The sequence below is a fragment of the Oryctolagus cuniculus genome, chromosome 3 (genome assembly GCF_964237555.1).
Source record: "Oryctolagus cuniculus chromosome 3, mOryCun1.1, whole genome shotgun sequence".
Lineage (NCBI taxonomy): Eukaryota > Metazoa > Chordata > Mammalia > Lagomorpha > Leporidae > Oryctolagus > Oryctolagus cuniculus.
The window spans coordinates 43,446,872-43,459,374 of NC_091434.1; the positions used below are offsets into that span (position 1 = coordinate 43,446,872).

Below are 12,503 nucleotides of genomic sequence, written 5' to 3' on the forward strand. Positions count from 1 at the left end.
ATTTTTGATTGCACACTGTTATTAACAAAGATTTTTGACCTCCCCCCATAAACATCTGCTATAGTATATAAATATGAAATGTGTAATAGAAAATTTAGAAGGATATGCTAAAGAGTATACATTTTTAAATATTTTGCTAATTATAATATTTCCATGTTATTAATAGCTAATATCACAAGACAAAATATATTTAGGACAACAATGGAGATAAATTGGTTTTTCAAGTCTTGGTAACTGTTAATGGGGAGAGGTAGCATTAAAGTATCAAATCTGATGACATAATTGTTTTTAATGCTCGTGAGGCTGACAAAGGAGTGCAAGTATCAGTGCTGTCTTCTGTTGGTTTGTGCTTGTACTACAGCCATTTTCAACCTGTGTTTTCTTGGAAGAAGTGTCTTATAGCTGCTTATTCAATTTGCAATGGTTTAGTTAAAACTAGATAATATAATAAATGATCCATAAATCTCTTAAGTGTCTCATGTACCCTGTAATGTCACAGTATTCTTTTTTTTTTTTTTTTTTTTTTTTTTTGACAGGCAGAGTGGACAGTGAGAGAGAGAGACAGAGAGAGAAAGGTCTTCCTTTGCCGTTGGTTCACCCTCCAATGGCCGCCGCTGCAGCCGGCGCACCGCGCTGATCCGATGGCAGGAGCCAGGAGCCAAGTGCTTTTCCTGGTCTCCCATGGGGTGCAGGGCCCAAGCACCTGGGCCATCCTCCACTGCACTCCCTGGCCATAGCAGAGAGCTGGCCTGGAAGAGGGGCAACCGGGACAGAATCCGGCGCCCCGACCGGGGCTAGAACCCGGTGTGCCGGCGCCGCAAGGTGGAGGATTAGCCTATTGAGCCACGGCACCGGCCCTGTCACAGTATTCTTAAAGTGAACAAGCAGACAGCAAATTGGTACGATAACCTGTCATCCTGCTACAAGCAGTAGAACTTGTACTCTTCTCTCAGTGCAACCCCACACTCTGCAGTCCTCCGCTCTACCAGCTGAGCTATCAAAGGCACGTGCAACCCCACACTCTATGTGCAGCCAGGACATCAATGTCAATCCGTGTGTGAAATATGAGTAGCTTCACTCGTCAGATTGAAAACATGAACATGAATTACGTTTTTCTCTAACATACCGATGTGTTGTGCTGCATGTCACTTAGAATGCACAGACACTCCCTCTCCACTTTGGAGAAACCTAGTTTAGCGGATAATCTGTAACTCTGGGGTTATCTCTTTTCCTCCTCTTTTGTTGAAGCATAATTGGAAAAAAATAATGCTAAGGTATACAGCATTATGTTTTGATTTTATATAAGATTTTTTATTCAATTATGTTTATATTGGTATTATATACTGTATTTGTATTTTATATATAGAAACAAATAATCACTAAAATCAAGCTAATTAACATATCCACCACCTCTATAGTTACCTTTTGTGTATTTGTGTGTGGTGGAAACATTTAAGGCCTACACATTTAGCAAACTTCAAGTATAAAATTCAGTATTACTGACTGTAGTCCCCATGCTCTACGTTAGATTGCCGCATTCATCATATATAGCTGAAACTTTGTACATTTTGACCATCATCTCCCCAGGACTTCATACCCCTGGGCTTTTTTTAGATTCCACAAGTAGGAGAAACCACAAAATATTTGTTTTTCTTTGTCTGTCTTATTTCACTTAGCATAATGCCTGCTAGGTTTATTCATTGTGTTACAAATGTCAGTACCTCTTTTTAAAGGCAGTACAATAGTCCATTGTGTGTTCACATACACATATATAAGTACCTCATATTCTTTGTCCACTTAACCATCAATAGGCACTAGGTTGGTTCCAAATTTTGGCTGATAGAACTAATACTGCAATGAGCATGAGACTGCATATACAGCTTTAAGATACTGATTTAATTTCTTTTGTGTATATGTATATCTATGTATAGATAGATAGATACAGCCAGAAGTGGGATTGTTGGATCATATGGTAGTTCCATTTTCAGTGTTTTTTGTTTGTTTGTTTGTTTGTTTTTGACAGGCAGAGAGGACAGTGAGAGAGAGAGACAGAGAGAAAGGTCTTCCTTTTGCCTTTGGTTCACCCTCCAATGGCTGCTGCAGCCGGCGCACTGCACTGATCCGAAGGCAGGAGCCAGGTACTTATCCTGGTCTCCCATGGGGTGCAGGGCCCAAGCACTTGGGCCATCCTCCACTGCACTTCCGGGCCACAGCAGAGAGCTGGCCTGGAATAGGGGCAACCAGGACAGAATCCGGCGCCCTGACCAGGACTAGAACCCTGTGTGCCGGGGCCGCAAGGCGGAGGATTAGCCTAGTGAGCCACAGCGCCGGACCCATTTTCAGTGTTTTGAAGAACATATCAGGGTAACTTCTATGCCGTGACTTAGAATCCTCTGGTTATGATCTAGTGCATGGGGGAGGTGGGAGTGAATCTGGCAGACTTGACTCTAATAGTTCTTTTCTAATAATGAAGTTTGTGAAAACCTCTCTCTGTGTGAGATTTGAGCGGGCACCTGGCCTGACTCCCATGATGTGTGGGATGTTGTGAACACAATTAAATCTCTTAAGATGCCACCAGATGGCTGTCTTAATTTTTATTATCTCCAAGATCTTAGGTGCATAACTACAGGGAACAGAATACAAAATCTCCATTTTTTTCTCTCTTCATTTTGTTGCCATACCTTACAGTTCTAAATTAGCTTTTAAAAGGTTTATTGTTCCAGTGAGACTATAAAATGCAATAAGATCCCTAGATACCAAATGCAATTAACTGAAATCCTTAATCAGAAATCCGTGCGGCAACTCATCTTTGAAGAAAAGGAAACAAATCATAAGAAAATTGAAAGATTTAAATAAATTTTTTTTTTTGACAGGCAGAGTGGACAGTGAGAGAGAGAGAGACAGAGAGAAAGGTCTTCCTTTTGCCTTTGGTTCACCCTCCAATGGCTGCCGCGGCCGGCGCACTGCACTGATCCGAAGGCAGGAGCCAGGTACTTCTCCTGGTCTCCCATGGGGTGCAGGGCCCAAGCACTTGGGCCATCCTCCACTGCACTCCCTGGCCACAGCAGAGAGCTGGCCTGGAAGGGGGGCAACCGGGACAGAATCCGGCACCCTGACCGGGACTAGAACCCGGTGTGCTGGCGCCGCAAGGTGGAGGATTAGCCTAGTGAGCCGCGGCGCCGGCCTAAGTAATTTATTTTAATACAAACCTTCCAGGCCAAGTTGTGGGGTATGTACAGACTTCCTTTCACCTGAACTTTGTCCTGTCGGGCAGGCATCCACTGAGTCCCTACTATACCAGAATCCATGCCGGGCACATCCACATTCAGCTTCTCATTTCATTCTAAAAAAAAAAAAAATCACAAAACAACAGCACCTTCGAGGGAGGATTATTATCCTTACATCGCAAGAAAGGAAATAGGCCCAGAGAAATTAAGTAATTTTCCTGTGGTAGAATTCAAACTCCAAGAAATAGACTTCTTCCACTGAAAAACTGTAATCTGTAATATTATTTTGTCTTACTTTGTTGTCAAATTATTTTCTGACCATACTAGGTATTCCTCTTCCATTGAAAATGATGATTTCCAATGGTCTGCCCGCAGCCTGGTTTGTTATTCTTTCTATACTTTCCTGCAGAGATTGCTACCGCCTGAGACTTCTGTTATGTTGTTGGTGGATGACTCACGTCAGTTCCGTATGTCAGTGGCCATATATTTAGCCTCTCTGAGTCTGAATCCTCTGTCATAAATTGTGGCTAGTGATATCCGTCTTACAAACCCAGGGTGAGGATTCAATGAGATAAAGTACCACATTTTAGGTGCCCAAGAAATGATAGGTGATGTCTTCCCAGCTCTTCAGTCTCAGGTTGTCTACCCTGTGGGTACGCCTTTGAATATGAGTAAATGTGGCTCTGAAACGCCACCACTTTGTGCTGTTTCTCCATGTAGACTGTTCCTCCTGGCTGGCAGTGCATGGCCCTTTCCATGTACCTTTTGGTATTTTCTCAAGTAGTAATGTATATTTTACATAGTAGAAGTTTGTTAAATATTTTTTCAAATGAATTATTAGAATAATCACCAATATACTCCAACATATGGAGTTAACAAAAAAAGTTACATCTACATCAAAATAGGCTCCGTGTTGATAGCTGTTGAAATTAAGTTGTAAGTATAGGATTTGTATTACTGCATTCTGTTTACTTTTATACATGTTGGGATTTTACCCAAAAAAGGAATTTTAATTGTGAGCCAAATACTTACTAAGTAGATTAGTACATTTTTAAAGCTTCAAAAATAATTGAAAAGAGGCCTTCTTTTTTTAGTTAGTGCTAATTAATTCCAAAGGATTATTTCTCATAGTTTTAAGTTTGTGTGAGATTATTTATTATAATTCCTAAAGTAACCTTTACAATAATACAAAGAGGTACAGCTAAAATGCCAATAGGGAAATTTTAAATAGAACATTAACATTAAATTAGATCCAAGGACCAACCCATAAATGAAAATAAATTTTACTTCATTGAAAATAAAAACTTCTTCAAACAGTATTAAGAAAATAGATAAATCATAGGCAGGAGAAAACCAAACATGTGAAAAAGATCTTACGTCCAAAATACATTAAAAAACTATCAAAATTCAACAATAAGAAAACAACTCATTTTAAAAATGAGCAAAATACCCAGTCATTTCAGCAGGGAAGATATATGGATGGCAAATAAGCATATAAAGAGGTACTCAACATAGTCATTACAAAAATGAAAATTGGGGGCCAGGGCTGTGGAGCAGCAGGTAAAGCTGCCACCTGCAGCACTGGAATCCCATATGGGCCCCAGTTCAAGTCCCGGCTGCTCCAGTTCTGATCCAGATTCCTGCTAATGTGCATGGGAAAACAGTGGAAGATTGATTTAGTGCTTGGGCCTCTGCACCAACATGGGAGACCCGGAATAGTTCCTGACTGCTGCATTCAGACCTGATGCAGCTGATGCAGCCATTTGGGGAGTGAACCAGCAGAGGGAAGCTCCCTCTCTCTCTGCCTCTGTCTAACTACCTTTCAAATAAATAAATTTAAAAAGCAAAAGAAACATGCAATTTAAAACTACAATGCCTAAAACAAAAATTTTCAAAAGCTGGCAATACTAGATGTGAAACAAATAGAATTCTTTTACATTACTGTAGAGAATGTGTGAAAATTCATCAAACAAAATGGAGTGGTAAAGAAGTGGAAACTTCCGATCGTCAAGCCTGTTCCAGGAATGATCTTGCAGAACCAATCCAATGAAACAGATTGCCCTCTCTATAAGACTGCTTTTACTTAGCAGTAAAATGGTCTGTCCTGCCAACCGTGACTGTACAGCTCGGTTTACATGGGAGCTACCACTACTGGGAAGGAACAGCTTGCCCAGCTCCCTCAAGCGTGGAAAGTGTCTATGAACTTTCCTTCAGAATAATGCAGGTAGAATTCTCTGTTCTAATACACCCCAACCTTTCTTTTGTTCTCAGACATTCCAGAGCCTCCCCCACCACCACCACCAAACCTGTGCAGGTGTATCCTAGATTGCAATCTTATTCCTTATTCCTGAATAAAAGTCCCTTTATTGGAGATTCATTTCTGGTTGTTTTTTGTTGTTGTTGTTGTTGTTGTTGTTTTTACACTGTTTAGATCTGTATAATGGCTTGTCTCACAGAGGAGACAATACCAGACTAGGTTAGACTTCCTTGCTATAACAAGCCCAAACTGTGACAGTTTTAATAGTCTGCTACAGAGAACTGCTTGCAGTCATTTCCATTTTTTTTGGCTTTGAGAGAATGCAAAAATGGTAGCTCACTTTTTTGAGACAATTTGACAGTTCCTTATAAAGTTATATACACCTACCATAGGAGCCAGTGATACCACTTGGAAAATGAAATTGAAGATGTTATTTCAATGCAAAAAATTATTGAAATATATGCATATAAGAAATCCTCAAAAAGACCGTGGAGATGTGAATTGTAGAACAATACACGGAACTCTTCAACAAAGTTAACTTATCTTTTATTTGTTTTTTCCATAAACTTTTTGAAGTGGCCTTTTATTAGCAAATCAAATTCAGCGATATATATATAAATATAAACATTTACATAAATAGAGCACTTACATCATGATCAAGCGAGATTTATCCTAGTAATGAAACATTAGGTTAATATTTTTGAAGTTCATATAACAATAGAACAAAAGGGAAAAGTATAATCATATAGATGTAGAAGACATATTTGACAAAATTTAACATGTTTTTTATTTTAAAATTTCAACAAATTAAGGATAAAGGGAAACTATTTCACAAAAAAGTCTGCAGATTACATCATTTAATAGTGAAATACTGAACATTTTTCTCCTAAGTTAAAGAACAATGCATGGTTGTGCACCCTCATCACTTCTATTCACATTGTGCTGGAGATCCTAGAAAGTGCGGAAGAACATAAAGGTCAGAAAAGAAGGAGATGATTTTTAAAAATGTTTTTAATTATTTTATTTATTTATTTGAGAGGTAGAGTTACAGACAGATAGAAAGAGAGAGAGAGAGGGAGAGGTCTTCCATCCGCTGGTTGGAACTTGACATTTCACTCCTCAAATGGCCTCAACAGTCAGAGCTGAGCCGATCTGAAGCCAGGAGCCAGGAGCTTCTTCCGGTTCTCCCACGTGGGTGCAGGGGCCCAAGCACTTGGGCCATCGTCCACTGCTTTCCCACGCCATAGCGGAGAGCTGGACTGGAAGAACAGCCGGGAGTAGAACCGGCGGCCATATGTTATTCCAGCACTGCAGGTAGAGGTTTAGCCCACTGCGCCACAGCATGGCCTGTAAATGATTTTTATTTGCAAATGACATATTGTCTATTTTGTTTTTTTAACTTTTATTTAATAAATATAAATTTCCAAAGTACAGCTTTTGGATTACAGTGGCTTTTTCCCCCCATAACTTCCCTCTCACCTGCAACCCTCCCATCTCCCACTCCCTCTCCCATTCCATTCACATCAAGATTCATTTTCAATTAGCTTTATATACAGAAGATCAATTTAGTATATATTGAGTAAAGATTTCAACAGTTTGCACCCACACAGAAATAACTGTCTATCTTGAAAATCTTCAGCAGTGTATAAATCAACTACCAGAAATAATTGAATATAGCAAGATCACAGAATACCAAGAAGGCCAATATACAAAAACCCCTGTATTTCTATACACAAGTATCAACAATTATAAAATCAGTTTTTAGAATGCCATTTATGGGGGCCGGTGCTGTGGCATAGTGGATAAAGCCACTGCCTGCAGTGCCTGCACCCCACATGGGTGCTGGTTCTAGTCCCAGCTGCTCCACTTCCAATCCAGCTCTCTGGTGTAGCCTGGGAAAGCACTAAAGGATGGCCCAAGTCCTTGGACCCCTGCACCCACGTGGGAGACCTGGAAGAAGCTCCTAGTTCCTGGCACAGTTCCAGTCGTCATGGCCAACTGGGGAGTGAACCATTGGATGGAAGACCTCTGTTTGTCTCTGCCTCTCCTTGTCTTTCTGTGTAACTCTTTCAAATAAAATAAATAAATCTTTAAAAAATGCCATTTATGTTTTCACAAAAATATGACACCCTGGAATAAGTTAAAATATAGGGAGACCTCGGGGCCAGCGTTGTGGCGCAGCAGGTTAAATCCCTGGCCTGAAGCTCCAGCATCCCATATGGGTGTCGGTTCTAGTCTTGGCTGCTCCTCTTCCGATCCAGCTTTCTGCTATGGCCTGGAAAAGCAGTAGAAGATGGTCCAAGTCCTTGGGCCCCTGCATCCAGAAGAAGCTCCTGGGTGCTGGCTTTGGATCAGCCCAGCTCCAGCCATTGTGGCCAACTGGGGAGTGAACCATCGGATGGAAGACCTCTCTCTGTCTCTATCTCTTTCTGTAACTCTTTCAAATAAATAAAATAAATCTTAAAAAAAAAAATAGGGAGACCTCTATACTGAAAGCAACATAATTTTCCTCAGAGAAATTCTAAAAACCTTAAGGTAAATAGAGGTACAACATTCACTTTTTAGACGTCTCATTATTGGCCAGCGCCACGGCTCAATAGGCTAATCCTCCATCTGCAGCACCGGCACCCGGGGTTCTAGTCCCAGTAGGAGCGCCGGATTCTGTCCCGGTTGCCCCTCTTCCAGGCCAGCCCTCTGCTGTGGCCCGAGAGTGCAGTGGAGGATGGCCCATGTCCTTGGGCCCTGCACCCCATGGGAGACCAGGAGAAGCACCTGTCTCCTGGCTTCAGATCAGTGCGATGCGCCGGCTGCGGCGGCCATTGGTGGGTGAACCAATGGCAAAAGGAAGACCTTTCTCTCTGTCTCTCTCTCTCTCACTGTCCACTCTGCCTGTCAAAAATAAAAATAAATCATTAAATAAAAATAATAAAAAAGAAGTGTCATTATTATTAGGATATCAACTTTCTCCAAAGTGATATGTGATTCAATGGGGAAAGCAAAGTTTTCAACATATAGTGGGAGAAAAACAAACCTTGACATTTCTTCACATCTTATACATAAATTAGATCTAAATGTAAAACTAAGCCTTAAAACCATATGAAAATATTAAGGGAACACATTGTGACATGGTGGTAAGCAAGGGTGCTTAGAATAAAGAAAGCAATTATGATTCTTCAAAACTGGAAAGTTATATTTCATCAAAAGTAAAGACTTCATGGAGCAGGCATTGTCATGCAGAGTTTAAGCAGCTGCTTGGGACACCCGCATCCCGTATTGGAGTGCCTGGTTTGAGTTCTCACTATTCCACACTTCTGAACCAGCTTCCTACTAATGTGCCTGGGAGGTAGCTGGAAGATGGTCCAAATACTTGGCCTCCTGCCACTCATGTGGGAGACTGGATGGAGTTTCTGGCTTCTGGCTTCAACCTGATCTAGGCCTTACTATTGCAGGCATTTGGGGAGTGAACTAGCAGTTGGAAGATAATTGTATTTCCCTCTCTCTGTCACTCTGTCTTTCAAATAAATCTTCAAATAGATCTTTAAAAATTAAAGATTTCTGCCCATTGAAAGGCATCATCAATAAGCAAGCACACAGAAAAATGCATTTATGACAAGGATCTTGTTTTCAGAATATCTAAGGAACTTTGACAACTCAATAATAAAACATCAAACAACCCAGTTTTTTAAAGCAAAAGTCGGCAGAAACTTAGAATCTCCTCACTGGCTTGTGAGAGCTTATTGTTGTTTGAAGGTGAGGATGAAATCATCTCTGCTACTAAAATTTCTCATGAATTTTCCCAAAGCTATATTTACAAAATGTACTTCTGAAAGGCGAAGGTAAAGATTTGTTAGGCTATTTTGTTTAAATTAAATGGATGGCCGGTGCCGTGGCTCACTTGGTTAATCCTCCACCTGTGGCGCCAGCATCCCATATGGGCGCTGAGTTCTAGTCCTGGCTGCTCCTCTTCCAGTCCAGCTCTCTGCTGTGGCCCGGGAAGGCAGTAGAGGATGGCCCAAGTCCTTGGGCCCTGCACCCGCATGGGAGACCAGGAGGAAGCACCCGGCTCCTGGCTTCGGATCGGCGTAGAACCAGCCTTAGCGGCCACTTGGGGGGTGAACCAACGGAAGAAAGACCTTTCTCTCTGTCTCTCTCTCTCATTGTCTAACTCTGCCTGTCAAAAATAAATAAATTAATTATTTAAATGGACAATATTTTATGTAGCAAAAGTACTCTCAGAATGCTAGGAACTAACCCTCATTTAGGGGACTCTTTGGGGCTTAATTTTTGTTACTCTACCCTTGGGATGAAAGGTCACTGATTCTATTTCAGAGCTCACAATGATGAATAGCAATGAAAAGGAGAGTCATTGGCCAAATTATGCCCCTCAAAATATCCAAGGAAATCACAATCTGAATTATCTTCATTTTTTCTCCTCTAAAAGTACTCATTTTATTGCAGAAAATATGTACCTAGAAATTCAGGTTATCTTTGAAGAATCTTGCTTATTCTAAATACTTAAATAATTTTATTAATGGATTAAAATATGTGGTTCATGACAAAGTTATGTGACTCATGAGTAGGGCCTTAACTAATTTAATGTCTGACGTGGACCCTGTTCTCATCCCTTTTATATCAAAAAGATACATTAAAGTATAGTTCACAACACCTGTAGAATTTCAACTCAAAGCCATGTTGTATTGTGAATTGGATAACAGAAGAAATCCAGCCTCTCTTAAAAGGAAATACAGAATTTGGATTCAACATCCAAGCCTGTATTCAATGTGCTGAGACGTGGGTCTTCCTCTTTCATAACTGACTGATGTCTCAGCATCCTCTGTATTCCTTACATGTGGTGGTTTTTTTTTTTTTTTAATCAAAATGGCTGGCGCCGTGGCTCACTAGGCTAATCCTCCACCCTTGTGGCGCCGGCACACCGGGTTCTAGTCCCGGTCGGGGCGCCGGATTCTGTCCCGTTGCCTCTCTTCCAGGCCAGCTCTCTGCTATGGCCAGAGAGTGCAGTGGAGGATGGCCCAAGTGCTTGGGCCCTGCACCCCATGGGAGACAAGGATAAGTACCTGGCTCCTGCCATCGGATCAGCGCAGTGCGCCGGCCGCAGTGTGCTGGCCGCGGCGGCCATTGGAGGGTGAACCAACGGCAAAGGAAGACCTTTCTCTCTGTCTCTCTCTCTCTCACTATCCACTCTGCCTGTCAAAAACTAAAAAAAAAAAAAAAAAAAAAAAAAAACAAAACTAGCTGGTTTAAAACAAAAACAAAAAATGTGTTCTCTCATAATTTTGAGGCTAAAGGTGTGAAGTCAGAATCACTGAGCCGGGGCCATAGCGCAGTAGGTTACTCCTCCACCTGTGGCACCACGCCGGCATCCCATATGGGTCCCGTTCTAGTCCCGGCTGCTCCTCTTCCAATCTAGCTCTCTGCTGTGGCCTGGGAAGGCAGTGCAAGATGGCCCAAGTCCTTGGACCCCTTTACCCACATGGGAGACCCGGAAGAAGCTCTTGGCTTCAGATTGGTGCAGCTCCAGCCGTGACGGCCATTTGGGGAGTGAACCAACAGAAGGAAGACCTTTCTCTCTGTCACTCCCTCTCACTGACTCTAAATGTACCTCTCAAATTAATAAATAAATAAAATCTTTTTTTAAAAAAAAGAATCACTGAGGCAAAACCAATGGGTGGGCAGACCATGCTGCCTCTGCCGAGTCTAAGAAAGAATTTGTTTATTTCTGTTGGCGACTGACATTCCACAGCTGTGGCTATGCCACTCCAGTCACCAAGGCCAGCGTCCTCCAATCCCTGGCTGCACTCCTGTGGCTGCCTCCTCCATCTGCCTGCAAAATCCCCCCCTGCTTCTCTTCTGGAGGCACAAGAGTTGCACTGAATGTGTCAAGACCACATCAAGATAGTTCATGACAGTCTCCCCAGCTCAAGAGCCTGAACTTAATCATATCTACAGAGAACATTTTTTCCCCAAATAATCTTTCATTTACAATGACTAAGATTGATGTCTTGGGGTAGGGCATTTGCAGTCTTTCCCATCCCCTATTGCACCAGACTACTTTGGGTAATATGTATCCTAGGATGCTCAGATCCTCAGGGAGAATCTAAAATTTAAATCCGCACTCCCAGTTTCATTGCAACCCCAAATCATCTCAGAGTACGTTCATGGAATTCTTGTTCATATATTGCCTATTCCTTTTGAAGTCTGAGGCCTATCCAAATCTAGGACCAAATTAGTACTGAAGAGATGTGCACTAAATAACAAGCTGGAAAGTCAGCCTTGAAGATGTAACCTCTCTACCCAACCCCAATATATCAAGTGAGAAAAATAGAGTCTGTATATTGGGTCATTGTGAAAATTAACAATGATAGGTGAGGAAGCCATCTAGTTGAGAACCTAGCACCTAATATGTATTCAATAAATACCATGCTTATCATCTTTTATATAGGGACAAGCTGTGTTTAAAGTTTGATGATAAGCCACAAATATATAAATTAAATATAATTATTGAAAAATAACAAAAGAAAAGAACCCCCAAGGTGCTCTTCATTGGTGACTAAGGAGAGAACTCTTCATAGAGTGGCATGAAAGGTAAGCTCAATGGGGCTGAGTGCCTGGACAGTTTCATGGCAGGCCTACATCAAGAAGGGTCAGTAGCATCCATATACCTGGAGAAAACAAACAAAACAAAACAAGAAAGACTGCTTTGCTTCTGAAAGCAGAAGCGCATGCTGCACCAAGAATAATTCTTCCCGATTGTTCTGCCGTCTTTTCACTTCTACTTTGGTCGGCCCATCTTCTTTTTTCCTTTTTGAAGATTTATTTATTTGAAAGGCACAGTTAGAGAGAGAGAGAGAGAGATCTTCCAACTGCTGGTTCCTCCCCCAAATGGCCATAACGGCTAGAGCTGGGCCAATCTAAAGCCAAGAGCTTCTTCCAGGTGTCTGACGTGGGTGCAGGGGCCCAAGGACTTGGGCCATCCTCTGCTGCTTCCCCAGGTTCATTAG

The 12,503-nt window shown here is 41.7% G+C and overlaps 1 long non-coding RNA gene and 1 other non-coding gene across 2 annotated transcripts in view; one reads left to right on the plus strand and one right to left on the minus strand.

Moving 5' to 3' along the window:
- Window positions 1–529: 529 nt before the first annotated feature.
- LOC138848955 (uncharacterized) overlaps window positions 530–12,503 on the plus strand; it is a 156,258-nt gene continuing 144,284 nt past the window's right edge. Inside the window, exon 1 of the long non-coding RNA XR_011387180.1 lies at window positions 530–575. This is a non-coding gene — a long non-coding RNA (uncharacterized lncRNA). The remainder of the gene's footprint in view (window positions 576–12,503) is intronic.
- On the minus strand, window positions 5,650–5,771 carry LOC127491910 (small nucleolar RNA SNORA28). The gene has a single exon (XR_007920837.2). It is a non-coding gene; the product is annotated as a small nucleolar RNA SNORA28 (small nucleolar RNA).